General features: G+C 33.1%; 3 long non-coding RNA genes across 5 annotated transcripts; 2 read left to right on the forward strand and 1 right to left on the reverse strand.

Moving 5' to 3' along the window:
• The first annotated feature begins 4,538 nt into the window (after positions 1–4,538).
• On the forward strand, positions 4,539–8,052 carry LOC134235709 (uncharacterized). Its single transcript, XR_009985464.1, has 5 exons — positions 4,539–4,771; positions 4,889–5,005; positions 5,873–5,998; positions 7,408–7,513; positions 7,916–8,052. It is a non-coding gene; the product is annotated as an uncharacterized LOC134235709 (long non-coding RNA).
• LOC134235711 (uncharacterized) lies at positions 7,890–8,516 on the reverse strand. Its single transcript, XR_009985468.1, has 2 exons — positions 8,274–8,516; positions 7,890–8,155 (listed from the first exon to the last, which is right to left on the reverse strand). It is a non-coding gene; the product is annotated as an uncharacterized LOC134235711 (long non-coding RNA).
• A 14,108-nt stretch (positions 8,517–22,624) lies between these two features.
• Positions 22,625–25,950, forward strand: LOC134235710 (uncharacterized). Of its 3 annotated transcripts, none has more exons than XR_009985467.1 (5): positions 22,625–22,854; positions 22,973–23,086; positions 24,135–24,260; positions 25,280–25,403; positions 25,822–25,950. It is a non-coding gene; the product is annotated as an uncharacterized LOC134235710 (long non-coding RNA). The 3 variants fall into 3 exon arrangements; XR_009985465.1 differs by having other exon boundaries at positions 25,298–25,403; XR_009985466.1 differs by having other exon boundaries at positions 24,138–24,260; positions 25,298–25,403.
• Positions 25,951–26,502: the final 552 nt, after the last annotated feature.

Raw genomic sequence — 26,502 nt, forward strand, 5'->3', positions numbered from 1 at the left:
TATTTAAATATACTCTTTATTAAAGCATTTAGTACAAAAGTATTAAAAATCACTCATTCAAGTGTATTTTTAATTTCACTCGTTCCAAATGCACGCACGTGCGTGCACGTGCATGATGACCATGCCTTCTTGCTAGAGGCCCTTATATCTATCTATGTTCTAAATCCCATCCTGTTTGGTTGAAAGCCAAGGGAATTATAGCCATTTCAAGTTTCAGCCAATCAGATTGCAGCACACGTGCATCCACGTGATTTCAAGAATTTTTTTCTAAATCATATTGTAGAATATCTTAATGCATGACTATGTTTTAAATTTCAAAGCATTTCATCAAAAATCAAAGGAGATATAGCCATTTAAAGTTTAAGCCAATCAGATTGCAGCACACGTGCATGCGCGTGATTTCTTGAAATTTTTTATATATCATATTGCAGGATGTCCTAATGCATTACTATGTTTTAAATTTCAAAGTATTTCGTCAAAAAACAAAGGAGATATTGAGATTTTTGTTTCAGCCAATCAGAGCGCAGCGCACGTGCATGCGCGTGATTTCATGAAATTTTTTCCATATCATGTTGTAGGATATCCTAATTCATGACAACGTTAAAAATTTCAAAGCATTTCATCGGAAAACAAAAGAGATATTGAGATTTTTGTTTCAGCCAATCAGAGCGAGGCCCACGTGCATGCGCGTGAGTTCTTGCTAATTTGACAGTGTCGTATTATTAACACTATTAATATATCCTTATGTAGTGAGTTTCAAAGCATTTCATCAAAAAATGTAAAAGTTATAGCTATATTAAGTAAATCAGTCAATTCACTCATTTCACGCGCACGCACGTGCAGGCGTATGCGCGCAAAATGACCTTCGTTCCGCACACCTACACTACACACCTATTAACCCTAAAAAGGTTTTAGGTCAGTTGGGTGAACAGTTTCTGAGAACACTCGCGGACAAAAAAGTACCGGAGAACAAATAAGAAAAAAAATAATAACTAGTGCTAATTGTAACGGGGACCGTTACAGATGTTCCCCAAACGCTCCCCAACTCCCTTTTGGTGCCATATTCCCTGTAATCTCTATTAGATAAGAAATACTTTATGGAAGTTAGACTTAAACAAGGTCTTCCCAGAAAAATACAAAATATATTTAAAAATAGGCATTGCACGCGTGTTCATGTGCATAACGACCATATTATCTTGTCTACACTATCTCAAATTTTAATATACTTAATATCAAAGCATTTAATCCAAAAGTATTAAAAAATTCACTCATTCGAGTGTATTTTTAATTTTATTCATTTAACGTGCACGCACGTGCAAGCACGTACATAATGACTACATCTTCTTGTAGGATTCCCTTTTATTTATCAATGTTCTAAATCCCATCCTGTTTGGTAGAAAAACAAGGGAGTTATAGCCATTTGAAGTTTCAGCCAATCAGATTACAGCACACATGCATGCGCGTTATTTCATAAATTTTTATCTTTATCGTATTAAAGGATATCTAAATGAATGACTATATTTTAAAATTCCAAACATTTCGTCAAAAAACAAAGGAGATATAGCCATATAAAGTTTCAGCCAATCAGATTGCAGCACACGTGCATGCGCGTGATTTCATGAGTTTTTTTCTATATCATATTTTAGGATATCTTAATGCATGACTATGTTTTAAATTTCAAAGCATTTCGTCAAAAATCAAAGGAGATATAGCCATATAAAGTTTCAGCCAATCCGATTGCAGCACACGTGCATGCGCGTGATTTCATGAGTTTTTTTCTATATCATATTTTAGGATATCTTAATGCATGACTATGTTTTAAATTTCAAAGCATTTCGTCAAAAAACAAAGGAGATATAGCCATATAAAGTTTCAGCCAATCAGATTGCAGCACACGTGCATGCGCGTGATTTCATGAATTTTTTCTATATCATATTTTAGGATATCTTAATGCATGACTATGTTTTAAATTTCAAAGCATTTCGTCAAAAAACAAAGGAGATATAACCATATAAAATTTCAGCCAATCAGATTGCAGCACGCGCGCATGCGCATGCTTTCATGAAATATTTTATATATCATGCTGTAGATCTTCGTAATGTAGTACTATGTCCAAAATTTCAAAAGATTATGACAATAAACAAGAAAGATATTGAGACTTTAGTTTCAGCCAATCAGAGCGAAGCGCACGTGCATGCGCGTGAGATCTTGCTATTTTGACCATGCCATCTTGTCTATACTACTAATGTATCCTTACATTATGAGTTTCAAAAAAATTCATCAAGAAAAAGAAAAGTTACAGCAATATCCATTATATTGGTCATTTCACGTGTTGCACGTGCGCGCTCTTGCAAGCACGTGCGCGCAAAATGACCTTCGTTCGGCAAATCTACATAACATCCCTACTGACCCTAAAAAGGTTTTACCTACGTCGGATGTGTAGTTTACAAGATCACTCGCGGACAAAATTTTCCCAGGAAGAAAAATAAGAATAACTAGAATCTTGTTGCCATGGCAACAAATAAGTCTTCCGTTTTTCTAAATCTGTAAGAATTTGCTATTTTCTCTGCAAAAAACAAAGATATCATATGTACTCTGAAAGAAAAAAAAACTGCAAAAAGGTCTTTCAGTACTTAAGGTACTTTGATTTTCATTACCAATCTTGTTCTTATGCATTTTGGCACTCATAAGAGCTACACGTTTATCATAGACAAACCAACGGACGAACGAACACCGTACTCTCATAAAGTTCACTGTGTTCATGTTCTGGCACAATTGTGATGGTGTTATAAAAATGTCATGAACTAAGTTAGCACCACATTAAACGTAAAGTCGTTGATTTTTACAGTAATACTATCGAGATTTGTCAGCAGAAAGATTATTCGAATTCAACTACAGGAATTATTCAGAGATTAATTGATTATATGTTGTTTAATGTCCCTCTCGAGAATTTTTCACATGGAGAAGCCTCCACTCGCCGGTGGAGACTGCAAAATGTTGTCCTATAATTTGGCTCTAATCGCCATTGAGCAGTGAGGAATCTTTTTGAGTCAGTACCATCTGACAAACGGGACCTCGATTTAAACGATCTCATCTGACGGACCGGTCTCTACGTCCCACAACTGAAGTCCATAATACAGATATATGATGCTCTAGCCATGTTTTTTTTTTTTATTTTTCATTTCTCAAATTTGTTGCATAAGATTTTCTTAAAGATCATACTTAATAAAAATCATTTCGAACAACTTTATTGCAATGCATACAGCGTCTGGTGATTTTGATTGACAGGTCAATACATGTGCACTTAGTGTAATACTTCTTAAGCAGAAAAAATATACAGAGAGTGACTATGACGGACTATGAAATCAGAAAATATTTAATAAAGAATGGGTACAACTGATATAGAACTGATTTTTTGTCTATGTAAATGGATATGATAATCAGGATTAAAAGGGAATATCTCTCTCTCTCTCTCTCTCTCTCTCTCTCTCTCTCTCTCTCTCTCTCTCTCAGACATGTAAATTTCAGTATCTTGCGTAATGAAAAATCTACTATTATAGAATGTGAATTATGTATACATGTTAATGGTAATTATAACCAAATGTTCCAGATTTAATTGTATAACAAATTTATAATTCAAAGGCCTATAGTTGCAATAATGTCTCCGAATAAAATCAAGAGGGGGGGGGGGGCTTCAAAAGAATTACATACTCGGTAATTTTATGTTTTATGAATTAAAAGGAAAATACTTAAGGTTGCATGTACATACATATAATTATATAGCATTGCATAAAATTGTGTTCATTCGTATACTTTATCTAACATATCAACAGACCTTTGCAGATGTTTTTGTATCATGTTTTTAGCGTAGCATTATTTCTCAGAGAAACGCGTAACTTTCACATAATGTTAACCCTTTGAGTACTAGTATTTCACAAAAATCCAAGAATCGCTTTTTCTCATCTTTAATAACTTCTCGGGTATATAAAAGTATAGATCATGTATAATAAATAACACTATAAGACTTTTAATCAATGAAATATACGTGTTAAAACCAAATCCAATCTATAGATTGATTTTCTTTCTTTTAAGTTGCAGATATCAATTTATTTCTAAAGGCTTTACAACGGTATTACATTACTCTTCTATCTCTCAGTTCCCTTTTGAGTACATATAATATTTTAGAATCGAAAATAAAACTCGGATTCTGGGATAATTTCGCATTCAAATTAGAGAATGAATTAAGAATTTTTTTTTTAATATAATCATAACAGACATTACAGATTTACACTACGCTGACAACTTTAAACTGTGTATATACTGAAAGCAGTAACCAACGTAATCTTTCATGCAGAAGTGGATATGGAAACTCAAAGTCTAAATATTTTTTTTTATGTGAAAAGTGTGGATATAGACGTCTGCGACGTCATGGATACTACCTCCGCCTTTATCTCGAAAGTTCTATTCCCACTTACAAGTCAGAGTTATCTATCTTTGCTCATTGTCACTACGTAAATAGAGAAAATGAATTTATAGGGTCTGTAAGTCTCGTCACGTGACTCGCGAGATTCTACGATAATTTTCACTTCCGGGTACATGACACAAGGAACTGTGTATTGAGTTAAGCATGTTTCTGGTTTATACAAAGCTTTCGAGGAAAAGTTAAGTAGTTTTACAAAGCAGAAGGGTTCTCCGACTTCCGATGGATGAATTGCGTGTCATAAAAGCTTGGGTGCGAGTGTCCACCAGGAAAAATTCGATCGAAGTACAGGTAAACAATCAGAGAATGTCAACTGTTTCTTGTTTATTTTGAGAGAAAATGAAGTGTTATACTTTATGCCCGAATGAAATAGATTCATAATCATCTTTCGCCTAAATTTGTTAACAGATTTTTCTCGAATTCGAGGACGATAATGTTATTATCAGCTAATTATAGAGGAGAAGTTTTGTCAGTGTCCGATGGGTACAAACGTCATATTGTGGAGCCTGCATCACTTTTGCATCGGTAAATATATTTTTTAAAAATAAAGTTTTACCTGTTGTGTGTCACTGGATCACCTATTTTAGATCTATTTCCGAAAGATAAGATGTTCATATAATTATATTTTGCTATATGAAGTATTTCGCTGCATTCAACATTTAACAAAATTCAAATCACTTCAATACAATGACCATACATGTATTTATCACTTCAGACAGTATGGTGTTTATACTTTCTGTATATTCAATTTATTCATCGATCTCATACAATTATATACATTAAAAATTATTTTATAGCAGAAGTACAAGAGAACCAGGCAGTAACCATGGTAACACAGATGAAAGATGCTGTTGCTGAAAGATCTAGTCAAGCACATAAGACTAAACTGACTTTGAATGATCAGCCGCCTTAAAAATGCAAATCAAATACAGGTATAAAACTGATGCAACAGAATAAGTTCCAGGACATATATATAGAATTTATTTTCATAAGACATAGTATATCAAAATATTACAAAAAGGTCATGGATGTCCAGTAATGCATTACCCTCGCCCACCCCAGGGTATTCTTTTAGACATTTACCCATGATTCATCTATACTGTCATCTCACCTCACTATTAATTGATTGATTGTTGTTTAACTTCCCTCTCAAGAATATTTCACTCGTATGGAGACGCACCCACTTGATGGTGGAGAGATGTAAATTTTGTCCTATACTCGGGGCCATTGTCAATTTAAGCATTGAGGGATATTTTTCATGCCAGTACCTGTGACATAATTTAAACGGTCTCATATGAAGTCTCCATGTCCCCCAGCGTGCACTGAATCACCTCAGTATTAAAATGGGATGAAACCCTTGAATACAGTTTAAATGAAAAACTTATTTTATAGCAGAAGTACAAGAGAACCAGGCAGTAACACAGATGAAAGATGCTGTTGCTGAAAGATCCAGTCAAGCACATAAGACTAAACTGACTTTGAATGATCAGCCACCTTAAAAATGCAAATCAAATACAGGTATAAAACTGATGCAACAGAATAAGTTCTAGGACATATACCGGCATATAGAATTTATTTTCATAAAACATAGTATATCAAAATATTACAAAAAGGTCATGGATGTCCAGTAATGCATTACCCTCGCCCAATAATATAATGTATAATATTATATATACATGAATTTAATTTTTTTTTATAAAATGACTAATAAACTTGTCAACATTGGCCATCGATCATTAATTTATAAATATGTGTTTGTATCCAGACTTAATCCAGATTAGTTGGTAGGGGTTTTTTTGCCTTACAGTATTAAAAAACATTGATAACTGTCATATTAAAAATCACAGACTCAGAAATCTGTTGAAGTTTTCAAAAAAATTGAAGTGCTGAAAAAATGATTACTAATGGTAGGGCAGATTTGAATGAGTCAGTCTGAGTACATCAAACAAATCATTTTGTTATTGTTGGCCTTAGTAGGGGCACTGTTCTGTCTATTGTTTCTATTATTTTCTAATCATAAGAATTTTTGTTGTACGACTATGTCAGTTAGACTTAGGTCAATACGAATGTTTTAAGTACGAGTTAATCTGATGTGTTTATGCCGCCATACTGCTCGGCAAGTTAATTTTCCACCTGTCAAACGCCTGTAATCCACGGTGTAAGTAGTTTAAAGTCTTGATACTTTGTTTATTCTTTAGATCATATCATTGCTCAATTGTGTGTTAAATGTCGACTGTGCAAATTTACGCAGTTCTGCATAATTTACAAATATTATTTTGCCATGTGCTTAGAGTATGGTGCGCTACTTGTGTCATCGTTTAAAGTCGATAATTTACTAGTCTGTATTTGTCTTAAAAATGTATTTTATGAAAGAAATTTGATATTAATGATAAGTTACAGTTAGTTAATGATGTCTAAGAGATTATACTTAGCTGTGTAATTTGTTTATATTACATGAATCCTGTTTTGAGAAATTTTTGTATGGAAAGCAGTACCTGTCATTACTTACTATGGTTTTTTATTCTATTGTAGCTTTTTACCAAGACACACATCACACATGTGATACAAGGGTTATCTATCTGTCAAATAAAACTTTCTAACGGATCTGAAAGACTTCTTATTGTGGCAGAATAGGCACTCTATATAGAAATGAAAACACAGTGTGTAAAACAAATATTTTTAATCAATTTTTTTTTTTATGAAAAGGCCTTAAACATTTTTTGGTATAAAAAGGACAATTTTTAGTCTGATTTTCTTGTGAAAATATTGATAAAATTTAATTAAGAAGGTTAAGATTTGTATTAAATATCCAGTAAATGGATATTTACCAGATTTATAACTCATTACACCTAAATTATCAGTAATGCATACTGGAACATCTGTGCAATAATTCGAATGATATTTTACAGAAGTTTGCTAAATTACAGGTTTTTGTCTTCTTATCTGGAAATCTTAGGACATCACTGATTTCATCAAGAACTCATCCAGCGTGAAGACCAGCCATGTGCCTCACTTGTCATGACATTATTAAAGGTAAGTTACCCTATCAGCAAAACCTTCAAATGATTTTCATTTAAGATACTTATTTAATTGGTAGTTTTAATACCGTATAAGCATAATTTTTAGCGAGGCATTATCAGCTAGGTTTCTGAGATTGCTAAAATTGAATATCACTGAAAATTAAATGTGTTTAAGTTGTAATAATTATGTTAATGAAAATTATATACAAATATTATAAAGTTAGTAAGCTTTTATAAATCGCTACAATTACTTCTCGCTAAATAGAAAATACCAAATTTTAAGGACAAATCACTATTTTGCATCATGATCTCGCTAAAATTTCCACTTGTACAGTATTTTAATTTCTGTAAAATGTTTTGATATATTTTATAAAAACAAAAAATATATATTTAAATCAAAATCATTTTATTTCAGCACTTTGTGACAGTGGGAAGATGGGATTTAAAACATGACATGGCTCTATATTACTGCATCAGCGACCAATCCAGGTTTACGTATAAAGCGAAGGAAAACAGTCAAGCATCATTTGGAGCCACGTGTACATATGTAACCGCCCTTACAATATGTCCTCTTATTTAAGAAATCACAGTGACCAGTTGTACTTATGATGTCGGACGAGATCCTGATAAAAACTTCTGTTGCAGTCATCACTACCTGCAAAGAAATGAAAATTTTAAATGACTTGTATCAACACTTTTGTACTACATCTGGCTTGTATTTTCAGATTTTGTTAGCCTTTATTATCCTCAAACAAAATTTTATAAGTACTAACCTGCAGGTGTAAAATGTTTTAAACAATTTGCTTGTCTCAGAAGAAAATTCTCTGCCATGTAGCAGTGTCATGAGCAGTTGATTGAGGTCACAATTCCACCGGCAAAGAGTACATTGGGTATTTGTAGCTGGATGGTGCCAAATAAAACACTTTTCACAAGAACCTGGCAAATGTATTAAAGTGGAAGTGAGCATCTACACAAAAAATGAATACATTCTCAAATATTAACAGTGATATATTATGCCTGTGTACATCCTAAATTATATATATATAACTAATTACACAAGTAACTAGCAAATATACAATGTCAACTTCCTTAATTTTTTTCTCAAGTTCATGTATAGTGTATCAAAATAAACATGCAATATTTGTCTTGTTATACTGAGGTATTTTTAAGAAAATGTTATTCGTTGAAACAAGTGTGCAAACACTCTGCACAGTTAGCTTTTTTTATGGATAAGTTACATGTACCTATCAACGTGCATTTTGAATCATGGGGATGTAATGTTAGGCACACCGAAGGAGAAAAGTATTTGTTAACAAATGTTTTTACCAATCAAATTTGATATTTAATAAGAAAGTATGTGCCAAATTTAACTAGTATTATGGTTCATTCTACTTAATTTATTTACCATTGTATGTGAGCTTTTGTGAATTTGATAAATAAATGAACTAGTAGGTTTGATAATGAAGAAAAAAAAGTGCAGCCCAAAAAATTTATCCAATACAAAAGAAATTAAATTCCATCATTAACTACTTGGAAGTTGTCACACTCTTCATGAGTATAAGAATTATGAGATATACTATAATACATAATGTAAATATATTACATTTAGCCATATATTTTATTTAGCGGAAAACATAGTCCGCCTATCCAAGTACATCACTATATGTCTTGTACATGAATTTAATATCTAGCACATTCAGATTGCGCTAAATCAAATCTAATAGTATGCTAACTTGTTGAAAATTGAATTTCCACCAAATATTGTACACGCCAAATGTAATACATTTACAGTATGTATGCCTCATGAACAGAACAGATCTATACCGGTATATGGATGACACATTCAGTTGAAGTGTTGTCCCTTTTTCCGTATCTGCTGGATCCCTGTAAAATATGACAAATGTAGATAAAATATTCTATCGTTGAAGGATGAATGTCCTATGGACCCAGTTATTGCCTTTTTGGAGACAACGTTAGATTGATCGTTAGATTGATCCATCTGACAAATGCCTAATCATTAAAAAAAATATTCCTATTTCTAATTCCTATTTTAAGAAAGGAAAAAAAAAGTCTGTCTCATAATTGTAAGAGTATTCGGGAAGGGAGGCATAAGGCTATACAAGTTATATTGAAATTGAATATATAGTGTATACATCCCTGTTTACATTGAAAGAAGTAATATTTGAAATTTTTATATCTGGATAGAGTACATAACAAGTTAATCTATTTTATTTCTACTGTAATTCAAGTATAATACATAGGCTTTAGCCCCCTTTTTATTGCAAATATAAACATAATATAGGCATTGAAAATTGGTGTTTACCTTTATTTTGTTGGTTAAGCCCGCCCCCCCCCCCCATTCTATGTACCTGTCCTGTGTCAGTGTGTGCTAAATAAATGAAATAAATTTAAGGAACCAATCTTTAGTGAACTTTTTAGTTTGGAAACACATTATTTCAGCTTTAAAACTATTTAATTTTTCCTTTATGCTTTAAAATGTTCGCCAACCACACTGCGAATCGTGACCCATTCGGAATGGCTTGTATCATGTATGTACGTACATTGTACGTCGTTTAATAAAACAATAAAGCAGTTAAACGCTGTTTACCTGTATCAATCAATCCATTATATCCTCTTCTTTTTAATAATCGGGAAACAAACGACATGACAGGCTCTGCTAGTCCACCGCGAGGCTTAAAACTAAATGCCAAGCGGTATTTCCATTGTCTCCAAGAACGCCTCAAGTACCCGGAAGTTAGAAAACGAAAGTGAAAGTTAACGAGACTTACAGACCCTATTGACGGAACCTTAAATCTCCAAAATGCAGAATCCGATTGAATAAATAATATATTTAGTATTTTTGTAGAATAATTTGTATATACATCGCTGTAATGTATACTGCGTACAATATTATTTTCTTCAAAGTGCTTAGTTGACACAGAACGGATATTTTTTTAAGATATAAATTTGTAAATCAAAAACTTTCAATATACAGACTAACACTACACAGCCAAATTTAAACTTACATGCATATAGTGAATTAAGTAACATGCAAAAGAGAGAATATTGAATGTGTAAATATGTTGATCTGGAGAGCGTATATATGTCTCTAACGTCATCAATACTATTTCCGCCTTTATCTCGAAAGTTCTATTCTCATTCACAGGTCAGAGTTATCTTTCTTTGCCCACCTTATACATACTACGTTAATAGAGAAAATTTCGGTACCGAAAATATACAAAATGCGGAATCTGATTTAAAAACAAATTATATATTTAGTATTTGTAGAAAAATTTCTGTTTTACATAAGAATATCTTGAAAAAATATCTAAAAACAAAAAAATCAAAAATTGACCAGAAACAAATTCACTTCCGGTTCGGACAGAAAGTACTGGAAACACACGAAAACAACTTCAAAACAAATAGAATATCATGATCTAATACTCCTGTAAATTTAATATCTTTACCTCAAACCGTTTCCGAGAAAACTGCCGGACAAAAGTCCATTTTAAAATTCGAAAATCGGCCATAACTTCGGACCGGAAGTGAATTTTTCAAAAAACGGAATTTTATATAAACTTCATATATCAACCTACTTACATGAGAAAAATTGTGAAAATCTATCCAGCCGTCTCTGAGTAATCGCGCTCACAAAATTTGGGAGGAATAATAATAATAATAATAACTAGTAGACTTATTGTTCAAAGAACAATAAGAGGTCTTTCCACCTTCTTTGAATTTCATTTTTTTTTTTTTTAATTTAATTCCATGAAGAAGAAACTAAAATTTTCTTAAATAATGGCAAAAATTTAAAAAAAAAAAAAAAAGAAAGAAATGACCTTGACCTTTGACCCTGAAAAATAGTCAAGGTCAAAGGTCAAGGGTCACAATGCAATTGACCCCATGCTTCTAAGACTTATAGTTTTCAAGTTATAAGGTTAACTAGGAAGTACAAAGAAGTTAAAGGGCAATAACTCATATAAGCGGTTATTAAGTCCTTTTGCACTTATATACTAAAGTTAGGCCTTAAAGAAAGGCTTGGTAGGTTTTACATTTAAACATAGTTCGATAGTCATTATAATTACGAGTAAAATGATATACAGCACAGCTACTATCTCTCTTGCTGATTAGAGATATTACTAAAAATAGCTTAGTTTACACCTGAGAGCTCGCACTGAAATTGGCTGTAAACCGGAAGTGACGTGTGTGACGTCACAAGTGTGACTTGCAGAATTAGTATATATTAGTTAATCATCAACACCCTCACCTTTGGCGCAACACTCAGAGGTTTAAAAACTGCAAGACGCAATAAAATGTGAAGATAATATGCAGTGGTCATTTTCAAAACTAATTTGATGTCCTGTTTTCATTGTCTACATTAAAACGAAACGAGGTGTTGTTAAAAAATCAAACGCATGCAGGCAGAACGTTAGTTTTATTTTTTGATTACTAATTTTACTTCTGGCAAAAACAATATACTTCGGACAACATGTAAAAATATTGGTTTGATTACCCCTCTCACCCCACCCCAACACCAATTTTTTTGGATGCGCAAGTTTTTTTTAATCAGTACGGAAAGGGAGGCCTTTCAAAGAATAATTCCGAATTTTTTAATTCTTTATTCTCTCTTAATTTTTTTTTTTTTTTTTTGAGTAATTTTTTTTAGTTTCTATCAGTTTTGCTTCTCCATTTTCGTTTTTACACATTTAATTTACTAAAAATTTCCTTTTTAGTTCGACCATAACCTTGAAAACGCTGGTACAAGCACCGCATCCCCCCTTCTAAAAAAAAAAACATCGCTTATACATTTGATCAATTAAATTGTAATGAAGTGCCGGATCATTGTTTTGAAGTTAACATCATCGGTAAAGTGCATGTTGTAGAATTTTTTTTTTCAAACCTCATTTCCGTATTCTTTTTCAATCAAAGATGTCATTTTCAGAGGATCATAATAATTTGACATTTAGAAGCTCATGTTCATCCCTTTCTTAGTGTTGCCGTAAACCTATCTCAATTTACTCTGCGATTGTATTTAATCACTGCTTATTTACGCTTGTGAACTCTTAATAATACATGTATTGTCTGTTGACTTTCTTTTTTTATCTCTGTAAATAACCTTTTTAAAGCCATTTCATAAAAGCATATGATTTTATTTTTTTTCTTCAATTTTTTTCAATCAGGAATGAAAGACATTTCGACATATTTATTTTAAGATTTACCCACCCTGTCATAACCTGACTTTAAGAATGAAATGTCGAATAGGATTTTTAAAAAAAAATTTAACTACGCTTTTATTTTAAATAAAATCCTACAATCATCATTAATTTGTGGCTTTATCAATTCTATTGGGGGGGGGGGGGGTATGGCGTATACACATCACTCGGAGCTCCTTGGATGGCTCGTATACCTGTTTGAATGGAGTGTAGCGGAGTAAGTCGAGGATTGCCGGTTGTGCACATTATGCCAAAATGATCTTTCTATCACAGATAATTGAAGTTTTTGCTTACAGTCACGCTTTGAATTTCTACCGAGAACAGTGTGTATTGTACATTGAAAATTGATTGGATTTTCAGGGATGAGGCCCATTTCACACCGTCTATAGTTCTATACATCAATTTTCTTGTTCTCATTGACACTGAATACGAATTTAATTGATTATTTAATTTACATAAATGTAACTGTGCATCAGCTTCTATATTACAGTAATGTTTAGATTGGACATCTACAAGGTAGAATAACGATCATCCGGTACCCTTGACTTGTTCAAAATTGAATTAAATACATATTGCATGAAACTATTAAAAACGTGAATAATGTGACACATAAAAAACAGAAACATATATATCAATTATATTCTAACAATTTTAGTAAACTCACTAAACTCTGAAAGTCGAATTTAACATCTGACTTTTAGTTGATTGTGTTGCATCAAGCCTAGATATATACATTACCCTTTTTTTAAATTTATTTATTTTTTTTAATAGCTGAACAAATTAAATTCCTCAATATTTTAACATGAGAATTAAAACGTGTTTTTTTCTTTTCATAAAATTGTAAAACAACTGCAAGCACCGAAATAACGTGCCTTTGTTCTAAATTAATTTTAAAAAGTCATGCATCCAGTTTTACTGGAGGATCCGGAGGTGAGGTCATTTGTTAAAAAAAATCATTGCAAAACAAAAAAAAATAACTATGAAAAAATATTCTAAAACTAAAAACGTGTAGAAAAAAGAGTGGGTTCCCACAACAAATGAAAAAAATGAAGGCAAAATTAAAATCAGTAGGGACTAACATTATTCATGCTATCAGCTGTTTAGGCCTTATATATGTTAAAGTTTTAGGGGGGGGGGGGGGTAAATAGGTAATGTACGTGTCGAATTATGTATTATTAATTTTTTTTTTAATTAATGATTTAAAATGCTACTTGTGAATATTTTCTATCTTTTAACTCACATACCAATCAATAGTATGCAAACGATTTGCTACCTCAGGTTCAACATCGTTTGTGGTCGATTCTTCTTCGTCGACGGTTCACTAGCGTAGGGCTCAAAACGAGAGGGTTCTACTCCCACATTTTCTGTATTATTGCACAGCAATGAATCCTCATCAAAACTTTACGATTCACAAGAAAGTTCTAACGATTCTTCCTCTAATGGACTGTCAGAATTATCCGAAACAGCGTTTTCTGTCTATCACTTGAGGGAAGCGAGACACACTTGTGACGTCATTTAACTTGATTGCATTTAAACCGGAAGTGACATAGTCAAGGATTTTCGATCGTTTTCACAGGTGCAAATGCAGATGTTTAACATTGATTATCTTTGAAACGGCGGGACCAATTTTAGTCGGATTTTCGCCAAAATGTTTTATGAAGCAGGTTTAGTGAATTACGTTGATGAGTAAAAGTACCGTGGCCTATCTTTAAAACCCTTAAGACATTAGTGAAAGTTTAGTGTCTATACGGTCTACGGTTTTGAAGTAGTAGCGATAACAAGGTTTTCCGCACAAAGGGCGATAACTTTTAATAGGGTCAAGCTTACGGAATACGAATTGAATCTTTCGAATAGTATTAAGAGTACATATTAATGATGCTTAGACAGTTTCTTTATGTTAAGAGACAAAAAAGATATAAAAAAAAAGCTTAATTTCTCAATTTCGGAATGACCTTGACCTTTGACCTTTACATGAATTTTAACTTCAAAGGTAAATAAATCTTATGCAGATGATCCTAAGTCTCTATCACTTCTCGTTTTGAAAATTTTTAATTATTTCTAAAGTTAAAAAGTTTCAGGGGCAATAACTCATTGAAGGGGTCTCCGAATACTTTCACAATGAATAGATTCCAGAATCCTCTCAATTAGTCGAAGACTTTAGTGAAGGTTTCATATTTGTACGGTTTATGGTTTCGCAGTAGTAGCGATAACAAGGTTTTCCGCACAAAGGGCGATAACTTTTAATAGGGTCAATCTTACGGTATACAAATTGAATCTTTAAAATAGTTTTAAGAGTACATATTATTGATGCTAAGACAGTTTGTATATGTTAAAAGACAAAAAAGATATAAAAAGAACTTAATTTCTTAATTTTGGAATGACCTTGACCTTTGACCTTTGTACTAATTTCATGATCAAAGGTCAATGAATCTTATGCAGTTGGTCCCATGTCTCTATCACTTCTCGTTTTGAAAATTTTTAATTATTTCTAAAATTGAAAAAGTTTCAGGGGCAATAACTCATTGAAGGGGTCACCGAATACTTTCGCAATGAATAGATACCAGAGTCCTCTCAATTAGTCGAAGACTTTAGTGAAGGTTTCATATTTCTACGGTTTACGGTTTCGAAGTAGTAGCGATAACAAGGTTTTACGCACAAAGGGTGATAACTTTTAATAGGGTCAATCTTATGGAATAGGAATTAAATCTTGAAAATAGTTTTAAGAGTACATATTATTGATGCTAAGACAATCTGTATATGTTAAAAGACAAAAAAGATATAAAAAGAGCTTAATTTCTTAATTTTGGAATGACCTTGACCTTTGACCTTTGTACTAATTTCATGATCAAAGGTCAATGAATCTTATGCAGTTGGTCCCATGTCTCTATCACTTCTCGTTTTGAAAATTTTTAATTATTTCTAAAATTGAAAATGTTTCAGGGGCAATCACTCATTGAAGGGGTCACCGAATACTTTCGCAATGAATAGATTCCAGAGTCCTCTCAATTAGTCGAAGACTTTAGTGAAGGTTTCATATTTCTACGGTTTACGGTTTTGAAGGAGTAGCGATAACAAGCATTTCTTGCAAAAGGGGCAATAACTTCGAAAGCGGACATAGTTCATACGCGTTGGGTCAAATTTGTTCATAACTTTTAATGACCTTTACGATGAACAAAAAGTCTTTTCGATAAATGTCGAAACAAAAAATCAGCGGAAGAAGAATAATAATAATAATAATAATAATAATAAACAGAAGAAAATCAATAGGTCTTTCCACAGAAAGGTGGAAAGACCTAATAATAATAAAAAGAAACAATACAAAACTATAAGTCTTCCGTTGTGAACGGAAGACTTAATAATAATAAGAAACAGAGTAAAAACAATATGTTCCCCAACTTCGTTTGGGGAACATAATAACTAGGGCTAATTGTAACGGGAACCGTTACAGATGTTCCCCAAACACTCCCCAACTCCCTTTTGGTGCCATATTCACTGTAAGCCTTATTAAATAAGACAACATCTTTGCATTTTTGACTTTAACATCGTTTTCCCAAAAGGATACCAATTATATTCAAATTCTAACATTGCATGCGTGCTCATGTGAATGCACGTGCGTAATGATCATATCATCTTGTCTACACTTTATATATATTTAAATTTACTATATATTAAAGCATTTAATCCAAAAATATTAAAAATCACTCATTCAAGTTTATTTTTAATTTCACTCATTCAAAATGCACGCATGTGCGTGCACGTGCATGATGACCATACCTTCTTGTAGAAGACCCTTATATCTATCTATGTTCTAAATCCCATCCTGTTTGGTTGAAAACCAAGGGAGTTACAGCCATTTCAAGTTTCAGCCAATCAGAGTGCAGCACACGTGCATCCGCGTGATTTCATGAATTTTTTTTCTAAATCATATTGTAGGATATCCTAATGCATGACAACGTTTTAAATTTCAAAGCATTTTGTCAAAAAACAAAGGAGATATAGCCATTTTAAGTTTCAGCCAATCAGATTGCAGCACACGTGCATGCGCGTGATTTCTAGAAATTTGTTGTATATCATATTGCAGGATATCCTAATGCATGACTATGTTTTGAATTTCAAAGCATTTCGTCAAAAAACAAAGGAGATATAGCCATTTAAAGTTTCCGCCAATCAGATTGCAGCGCACGTGCATGCGCGTGATTTCATGAATTTTTTACCATATCATATTGTAATATATCCTAATTCATGAAAATGTTTAAAATTTCAAAGCATTTCGTCAAAAAACAATAGAGATATTGAGATTTTTGTTTCAGCCAATCAGAGCAAGGCGCACGTGCATGCGCGTGAGTTCGTGCTAATTTGACAGTGTCAAATTATTAACGTAACACTATCAATATATACTTACATAATAAGTTTCAAAACATTTCATTAAAAAATTTAAAAGTTATGGCTATTTTAAATATATCGGTCATTTCACTCATTTCATGCGCACGCACGTGCAGGCGTATGCGCGCAAAATGACCTTCGTTCCGCACACCTACACTACACACCTATTAACCCTAAAAAGGTTTTAACTTAGTTGGGTGAACAGTTTCTGAGAACACTTCCGGACAAAAATGTACCGGAGAACAAATAAGAAAAAAAAGAATAACTAGGGCTAATTGTAACGGGGACCGTTACAGATGTTCCCCAAACGCTCCCCAACTCCCTTTTGGTGCAATATTTTCTGTAAGCGCTATTAAATAAGATACACTAAATTGTATTATATTGTAGTACATCCTAATGTATGTATATATTTTAGATTTCATAGCATTTCGTTAAAAAACGGAAAATATATTGAGATTTTTGTTTCAGCCAACCAGAACGAAGAGCACGTGCACGCACGTGCATGTATATGCATGATGATCATACCTTCTTGTAGGAGTCCTTTATATGTGTCTATGTTCTAAATCCCATCCTGTTTGGATGAAAAACAAGGGAGTTATAGCCATTTAAAGTTTAAGCCAATCAGATTGCAGTGCACGTGCATGCGCACGTTTTCAAGACAATTGTTATATATCATATTGTAGAACATCCTAAAGTATGCTTATAATTTATATTTCATATTATTTCGTCAAAAAACAGAAAAGATATTGAGATTTTTGTTTCAGCCAATCAGATCGAAGCGCACGTGCATGCACGTGAGTTCGTGCTCATTTGACAGTGTCATATTATCTACACTATTATTATATCTTTACAGAATGATTTTCAAATCATTTAATTAAAAAATGTAAAAGTTATAGCTATATTAAGTATATCGGTCATTTCACTCATATCACGCGCACGCACGTGCAGGCGTATGCGCGCAAAATGACCTTCGTTCAGCACACCTACACAACACACCTATTAACCCTAAAAAGGTTTTAACTTAGTTGGGTGAACAGTTTCTGAGAACACTCCCGGACAAAAAAGTACCGGAGAAGAAATAAGAAGAAAAAAGAATAATAACTAGGAGACTTATTGTTCATAGAACAATAAGAGGTCTTTCCACCTTTTTAAATTTCTTATAGTTTTATATTTTACACTCTAAATTTAATTTTAAGGGAAATGGCTTGGGAAAAAAAATGAAAATGTAAAAAAAAAAAAAAAAATTAAATGACCTTGACCTTTGACCTTGAAAAAATTTTCAAGGTCAAAGGTCAAAGGACACATTGCAATTAACCCCATGCTTCTACCATTTATAGTATTCAAGATATAAGGTTTAATAGTAAGTATAAAGAAGTTAAAGGGCAATAACTCATATGAGGGGTCATTAGATCCTTTAGTACTTATACTATGAAGGTGTGCCTAAAGACCCTTAAGACATAAGTGAAGGTTTCATGCCTCTACGGTCTACAGTTTTGAAGTAGTAGTGATAAAAATGTTTTTCGCATAAGGGGCAATAACTTTTGATAGAGTCTATCTTGGGGAACAAGAATGAAATCTTTGAAATAGTTTTTTGTGTACATATTAATGAAGCAAAGACTGATTGCATATGTTAAAAGACAAAGGATATATAAAAAGAGCTTAATTTCTCATTTTTGCAATGACCTTGACCTTTGACCTTGACAAAATATTCAAGGTCAAAGGTCATGGGTCACAATGCAGTTGGCCCCATGCTTCTACCATTTATAGTTTTCAAGATACAGGGTTTAACAGTTAGTATAAAGAAGTTAAAGGGCAATAACTCATACAAGGGGTCATCAGATTCTTTTGCACCTATACAGTGAAGTTAGGTCTAAAGACCCTTAAGACATTAGTGAAGGTTTGGTGTCTCTACGGTCTAAAGTTTCGGAGGAGTAGCGATAACAAGGTTTTTCGCACAAGGGGCAATAACTTTTAAATGGGTTCATGTTAGGGGACAAGAATAAACTCTTTGAAACAGTTTTAAAAGTACATATTAATGATGCATAGACATTAAGTATATGTTAAAAGACAAAAGAGATATAAAAAGGGCTAAATTTCTCAGTTTTGGAATGACCTTGACCTCTGACCTTTAAATGAATTTTAAGGTCAAAGGTCAATGAATCTTATGCAGTTGGTCCCATGCCTCTACGTCTTCTCGTTTTGAAAATTTTTAATTATTTGTAAAATTCTAAAACTTCCAGGGGCAATAACTTATTGAAGGGGTCAATGAATACTTTCGCAATGAATCAATAAAGTGTCTACTAAATTAGTCGAAGACATTAGTGAAGGTTTCATTTCTCTACGGTTTATGGTTTCGGAGGAGTAGCGATAACAAGCGTTTTTGCGAAAGGGGTAATAACTCCGAAAGGGGTCATAGTTTATATACGCAGGGTCAACTGCGAAAATCTTTTATGGAGTACATTCCTATCAAGTAAAAATCTTTTCGATAAATCTTGAAACTCAAAATCACACGGCGGAAAAATAATAAAAAATAACTAGGAGACTTATTGTTCACAGAACAATAAGAGGTCTTTCCACCTTTTTAAATTTCTTATAGCTTTATATATTACTCTCTAATTTAATTTTAAGGGGGATGGCTTACAAAAGGAAATGAAAACTAGGAGACTTATTGTTCCCAGAACAATAAGAGGTCTTTCCACCTTCTTTTAACTCTGTTTTATATCTGACTCCTAAAAATTAAATTCCATGAAAGAGAAACCAAAACTCTCTTAAAGCATAGAAAAAATGAAAATTAAAAAAAAAAGAATGACCTTGACCTTTGATCTTGAAAAAATATTCAAGGTCAAAGGTCAAGGGTCACAATGCAATTGACCCCATGCTTCTACCACTTATAGTTTTCAAGTTATAAGGTTTAATAGTAAGTACAAAGAAGTTAAAGGGCAATAACTCATATAAGGGGTCATCAGATTCTTTTGCACTTATACAATGAAGTTAGGTCTAAAGACCCTTAAGACATTAGTGAAGGTTTGGTGTCTGTAGGGTCTACAGTTTCGGAGGAGTAGCGATAACAAGGTTTTTCGCACAAGGGGCAATAACTTTTAAAAGGTTTAATCTTAGGGGACAAGAATGAAATCTTTGAAACAGTTTTAAGAGTACATATCACTGATGCATAGACATTAAGTATATGTTGAAAGACAAAAGAGATACAAAAAGAGCTAATTTTCTCATTTTTGGAATGACCTTGACCTTTGACCTTTACATGAATTTTAAGGTAAAAGGTCAATGAATCTTATGCAGTTGGTCCCATGTCTCTACGACTTCTTGTTTTGAAAACTTTTAATTATTTGTAAAATTCAAAAAGTTTCAGGGGCAATAACTCACTGAAGGGGTCAATGAATACTTTCGCAATGAATCAATGAAGTGTCTACTAAAGTAGTCAAAGACATTAGTGAAGGTTTCATTTCTCTACTGTTAACGGTTTCGGAGGAGTAGCGATAACAAGCTTTTTTGCGAAAGGGGTAATAACTCCGAAAGGGGTCATAGTTCATATATGCAGGGTCAACTGCGAAAATCTTTTACGGAGTACATTCTTATGAACTTAAAATCTTTTCGATAAATCTTGAAACTCAAAATCACACGGCGGAAAAATAATAAAAAATAATAAGAAAAAGGAAAAAAAGAAACAGAAGGAAATCAATAGGTCTTTCCACAGAAAGGTGGAAAGACCTAATTAAAAAAAAAATTTTGAAATGACCATGACCTTTGACCTTGATCAGATCTTCAAGGTCAAAGGTCATGGGTCACAATGCAAGTGACCCCATGCTTCTACGACTTTTAGTTCTATAGTTATAAGTTTAAATATTAAGGGCAAAGAAGTTAAAGGGCAATAACTCATATAAGGGGTCATTAAATCCTTTAGTACTTATACAATGAAGGTGTGCCTAAAGACCCTTAAGACATTAGTGAAGGTTTCATGCCTCTACCATCTACGGTTTTGAAGTAGTAGTGATAACAATGTTTTTCGCATAAGGGGCTAAAACTTTTGATAGGGTCAATCTTGGGGAACAAGAATGAAATCTTTGAAATAATTTTAAGAGTACATATTAATGATGTAAAGAATGATTGCATATGTTAAAAGGCAAAAGAGATATAAAAAGAGCTTAATTTCTTATTTTTGAAATGACCTTAACCTTTGACCTTGACAAAATATTCAAGGTCAAAGGTCAAGGGTCACAATGCAATTGACCAGATGCTTCTACCATTTATAGTTTTCAAGATATAAGGTTTAATATTAAGTATAAAGAAGTTAAAGGGCAATAACTCATATAAGGGGTCATCAGATTCTTTTGCACTTATACAGTGAAGTTAGGACTAAAGACCCTTAAGACATTAGTGAAGGTTTGGTGTCTCTAGGGTCTACGGTTTTGGAGGAGTAGCGATAACAAGGTTTTTCGCACAAGGGGCAATAACTTTTAAAAGGTTTAATCTTAGGGGACAAGAATGAAATCTTTGAAATAGGTTTAAGAGTACATATTAATGATGCATAGACATTAAGTATATGTTGAAAGACAAAAGAGTTACAAAAAGAGCTAATTTTCTCATTTTTGGAATGACCTTGACCTTTGACCTTTATATGAATTTTAAGGTCAAAAGTCACTGAATCTTATGCAGTTGGTCCCATGTCTCTATGACTTCTTGTTTTGAAAATTTTTAATTATTTGTAAAATTCAAAATCTTCCAGGGGCAATAACTCATTGATGGGGTCAACGAATGCTTTCACAATGAATCAATGAAGTGTCTACTAAATTAGTCGAAGACATTAGTGAAGGTTTCATTTCTCTACGGTTTATGGTTTTGGAGGAGTAGCGATAACAAGCTTTTTTGCGAAAGGGGTAATAACTCCGAAAGGGGTCATAGTTCATACACGCAGGGTCAACTGCGAAAATCTTTTACGGAGTACATTCATATGAACTTAAAATCTTTTCGATAAATCTTGAAACTCAAAATCACACGGCGGAAAAATAATAAAAAATAAAAAAAAAAACAGAAGAAAATCAATAGGTCTTTCCACAGAAAGGTGGAAAGACCTAATAATAAGAAACAGAGTAAAAACAATATGTTCCCAAACTCCGTTTGGGGAACATAATAATAATAATAATAACTAGATGCGATCTCGTTGCAAGCAACGAGTAGGTCTTCCGTCCGATATGGAATAAGACCTGTGTTGGGATAATTCCACTGATAGGATAAAAAATGTCAAAAAGGCACAAGAATTCTTCAAAATATGTTTAGAAATACAAAAAAATGTACGATCTATCAATTCCAATCAACTTCCGGTTCCACTTCTTCACTTCCGGTGCGACCGTATGTGCTCAAAACTACTTTCAACTCTACATCAAGCAAGCAGTAATCATCCCTGAAAGTTTCGATGGAAAATACTCATATTTAGACAACTTCCGGTTTGAACAAAACGTACTTCCGGTGGAAATATTAAGATGCTACGCATTCTTTAAATCTCTATAGGGTCTGTAAGTCTCGTCACGTGACTCGCGAGATTCTACGATAATTTTCACTTCCGGGTACCTGAAACAAGGAACTGTGTATTGGGTCAAGCATGTTTCTGGTTTATACAAAGCTTTCGAGGAAAAGTTAAGTAGTTTTACAAAGCAGAAGGGTTCTCCGACTTACGATGGATGAATTGCGTGTCATAAAAGCTTGGGTGCGAGTGTCCACCAGGAAAAATTCGATCGAAGTACAGGTAAACAATCAGAGAATGTCAACTGTTTCTTTTTTTATTTTGAGAGAAAATCAAGTGTTTTACTTTATACCCGAATGAAATAGATCCTTAATCATCTTTCGCCTAAATTTGTTCACAGATTTTTCTCGAATTCGAGGACGATAATGTTATTATCAGCTAATTATAGAGGAGAAGTTTTGTCAGTATCCGATGGGTACAAACGTCATATTGTGGCTGCATCGCTTTTGCATCGGTAAATATATTTTTTTAAAATAAAGTTTTACCTGTTGTGTGTCACTGGATCACCTATTTTAGATCTATTTCCCAAAGGTAAGATTTTCATATAATTATATTTTGCTATTTGAAGTATTTGGCTGCATTCAACATTTAACAAAATTCAAATCACTTTAATACAATGACCAGACATGTGTAGAAGTTCGGGCTTTATGGACCGTGGATATCGACCTGGATAGCTCAGTGGTTAGACACCTGACTAGTAATACAGGGATCCAGGGTTCGATTCCTGTTCCAGCCACAAGTTTTCTTCATGCATTTCTCCTTTCCTACTACATATGGTGCCGTGCCATGCCCTGGAACTGACAGGTGAAAGACCTGCCAGGGATGAGCCTGGGTTGGGGTCTAAAGACCTTTAAGGTCTTACGCAAGGAAATAGCCAATCAAAATGAACTTAGTCAAATGAAGTTCCATATACATAGAGACCATTTCTTTTTTCATTTTCGGCAACTTTTTTTAGGTCTACAATTTTAATTTTGGACTCATGTGCTAGGGATATCGTATCTTTAGCAGAATTATTCCACTGAATTAAAGGGAACTCTTTTTTAGGTGCACGTGACGCAACTTCCTGGATGGTGTGTAGGCTGTTCGTGAACATCTGAAACCCACGTGTATTTCAGGGTAGGTATGTTTAATCTCAATTTTCTTTCTTAAAAGCCGCATAAGGGGGTATTTTCTCTGATCTCAAATTTTTGTCTAAGCATTCATCTTTATTTTCTATTTCATGAATTATCTGCTGAGAGTCTAGTTAATTAATTTAATTAAAGCTATATAGTAACATACAGTGAAATTATTTCCTTGTGTGAGACCTAAATTAAGGAGGGAGGAATGTGGCGGTCAGCCGGGTCAATGTAATCGCCGGTGGCCAGATAGCTCAGTTATTATAGCACCTGATTGGAGTTTCAGGGGGCCTGGGTCATTAAATCCCGGTCTGGTCCGCTGCATTTTCTCCTCTTTATTTATTCATCGATCTCATACAATTATATACATTAAAACTTATTTTATAGCAGAAGTACAAGAGAACCAGGCAGTAACACAGATGAAAAATGCTGTTGCTGAAAGATCCAGTCAAGCACATAAAACTAAACTGACTTTGAATGATCAGCCTCCTTAAAAATGCAAATCAAATACAGGTATGAAATTGATGCAACAGAATAAGTTCTAGGACATATATAGAATTTATTTTCATAAGACATAGTATATCAAAATATTACGAAAAGGTCATGGATGTCCAGTAATGCATTACCCTTGCCCACCCCAGGGTATTCTTTTAGACATTTACCCATGATTCATCTATACTGTCATCTCACCTCACTATTAATTGATTGATTGTTGTTTAACTTCCCTCTCAAGAATTTTTCACTTGTATGGAGACGCACCCACTTGATGGTGGAGAGATGTAAATTTTGTCCTATACTCGGGGCCATTGTCAATTTAAGCAGTGAGGGATATTTTTCATGCCAGTACCGGTGACATAGTTTAAATGGTCTCATATGAAGTATCCACGTGTCCCACAGTGTGCAACGTAATCACCTCAGTATTAAAATGGGATGAAACCCTTGTATACAGTTTAAATGAATAATGATATTTTATATACATGTATTGAATTTTTTTTTATAAAATGACTAATAAACTTGTCAACATTGGCCATCATTAAATATGTGTTTGTTTCCAGACTATCCAGATTAGTTGGTAGGGGTTTTTTTTTTTGCCTTACAGCATTGAAAAACATTGATAACTGTCATATTAAAAATCACAGACTCAGAAATCTGTTGAAGTTTTCAAAAAAAATTGAAGTGATGAAAAAATGATTGCTAATGGTAGGACAGATTTTAACGGATCAGTCTGAGTACATCAAACATATCATTTTGTTATTGTTGGCCTTAGTAGGGGCACCCTAGATATGAAAATAAAACAAATATTTTTAAATCAAATTTTTTTTATGAAAAGGCCTTAAACATTTTTTGGTATAAAAAGGACAATTTTACTCTGTTTTTCTTGTAAAAATATTGATAAAATTTAATGAAGAAGGTTAAGATTTGTATTAAATATCCAGTAAATTGATATTTACCAGATTTATAACTCATTTCACCTAAATTATCAGTAATGCATACTTGAACAACTGTGCAATAATTCGAATGACATTTTACAGAAGTTTGCTAAATTACAGGTTTTTGTCAGCTTATCTGGAAATCTTAGGACATCACTGATTTGATCAAGAACTCATCCAGCGTGAAGACCAGCCATGTGCCTCACTTGTCATGACATTATTAAAGGTAAGTAACCCTATCAGCAAAGAATTGACAAGCAAAACCTTCAAAAGATTTTCATTTAAGATACTTATTTAATTGGTAGTTTTAATACCGTGTAAGTATAATTTTTAGCGAGGCATTATCAGCTAGGTTTCTGAGATTGCTAAAATTGAATATCACTGAAAATTAAATGTGTTTAAGTTGTAATAATTATGTTAATGAAAATTATATACAAATATTATAAAGTTAGTAATCTTTTAAAAATCGCTACAATTACTTCTCGCTAAATAGAAAATACCGAATTTTAAGGACAAATCACTAAATTTGCATCATGATCTCGCTAAAATTTCCACTTGTACAGTATTTTAATTTCTGTAAAATGTTTTGTTACATTTTATAAAAACAAAAAATATATATTTGAATCAAAATCATTTTATTACAGCACTTTGTGACAGTGGTAAGATGGAATTTAAAACATGACATGGCTCTATATTACTGCATCAGAGACCAATCCAGGTTTACGTATAAAGCGAAGGAAAACAGTCAAGCATCATTTGGAGCAACGTGTACACATATAACCGACTAGGCGCCTTTACAATATGTCCTCTTATTTAAGAAATCACTGTGACCAGTTGTACCTATGACGTCGGACGAGATCCTGATAAAAACTTCTGTTGCACTCATCACTACCTGCAAAGAAATGAAAATTTTAAATGACTTGTATCAACACTTTTGTACTACATCTGGCTTGTATATTCAGATCTTGTTAGCCTTTATTTTCCTTCAAACAAAATTTTATAAGTACAAACCTGCAGGTGTAAAATGTTTGAAACAATTTGCTTGTCTCAGAAGAAAATTCTCTGCCATTTAGCAGTGTCATGAGCAGTTGATTGAGGTCACAATTCCACCGGCAAAGAGTACATTGGGTATTTGTAGCTGAATGGTGCCAAATAAAACACTTTTCACAAGAACCTGGCAAATGTATTAAAGTGGAAGTGAGCATCTACACAAAAAATGAATACTTTCTCAAATATTAACAGTGATATATTATGCCTGTGTACATCCTAAATATATATATATATATAACTAATTACACAAGTAACTAGCAAATAAACAATGTCAA

Source organism: Saccostrea cucullata, unplaced genomic scaffold, assembly GCF_032062105.1.
Source record: "Saccostrea cucullata isolate Sc308-1 unplaced genomic scaffold, CSIRO_AGI_Scuc_v1 ctg8629, whole genome shotgun sequence".
NCBI classification, from domain to species: Eukaryota; Metazoa; Mollusca; class Bivalvia; order Ostreida; family Ostreidae; genus Saccostrea; species Saccostrea cuccullata.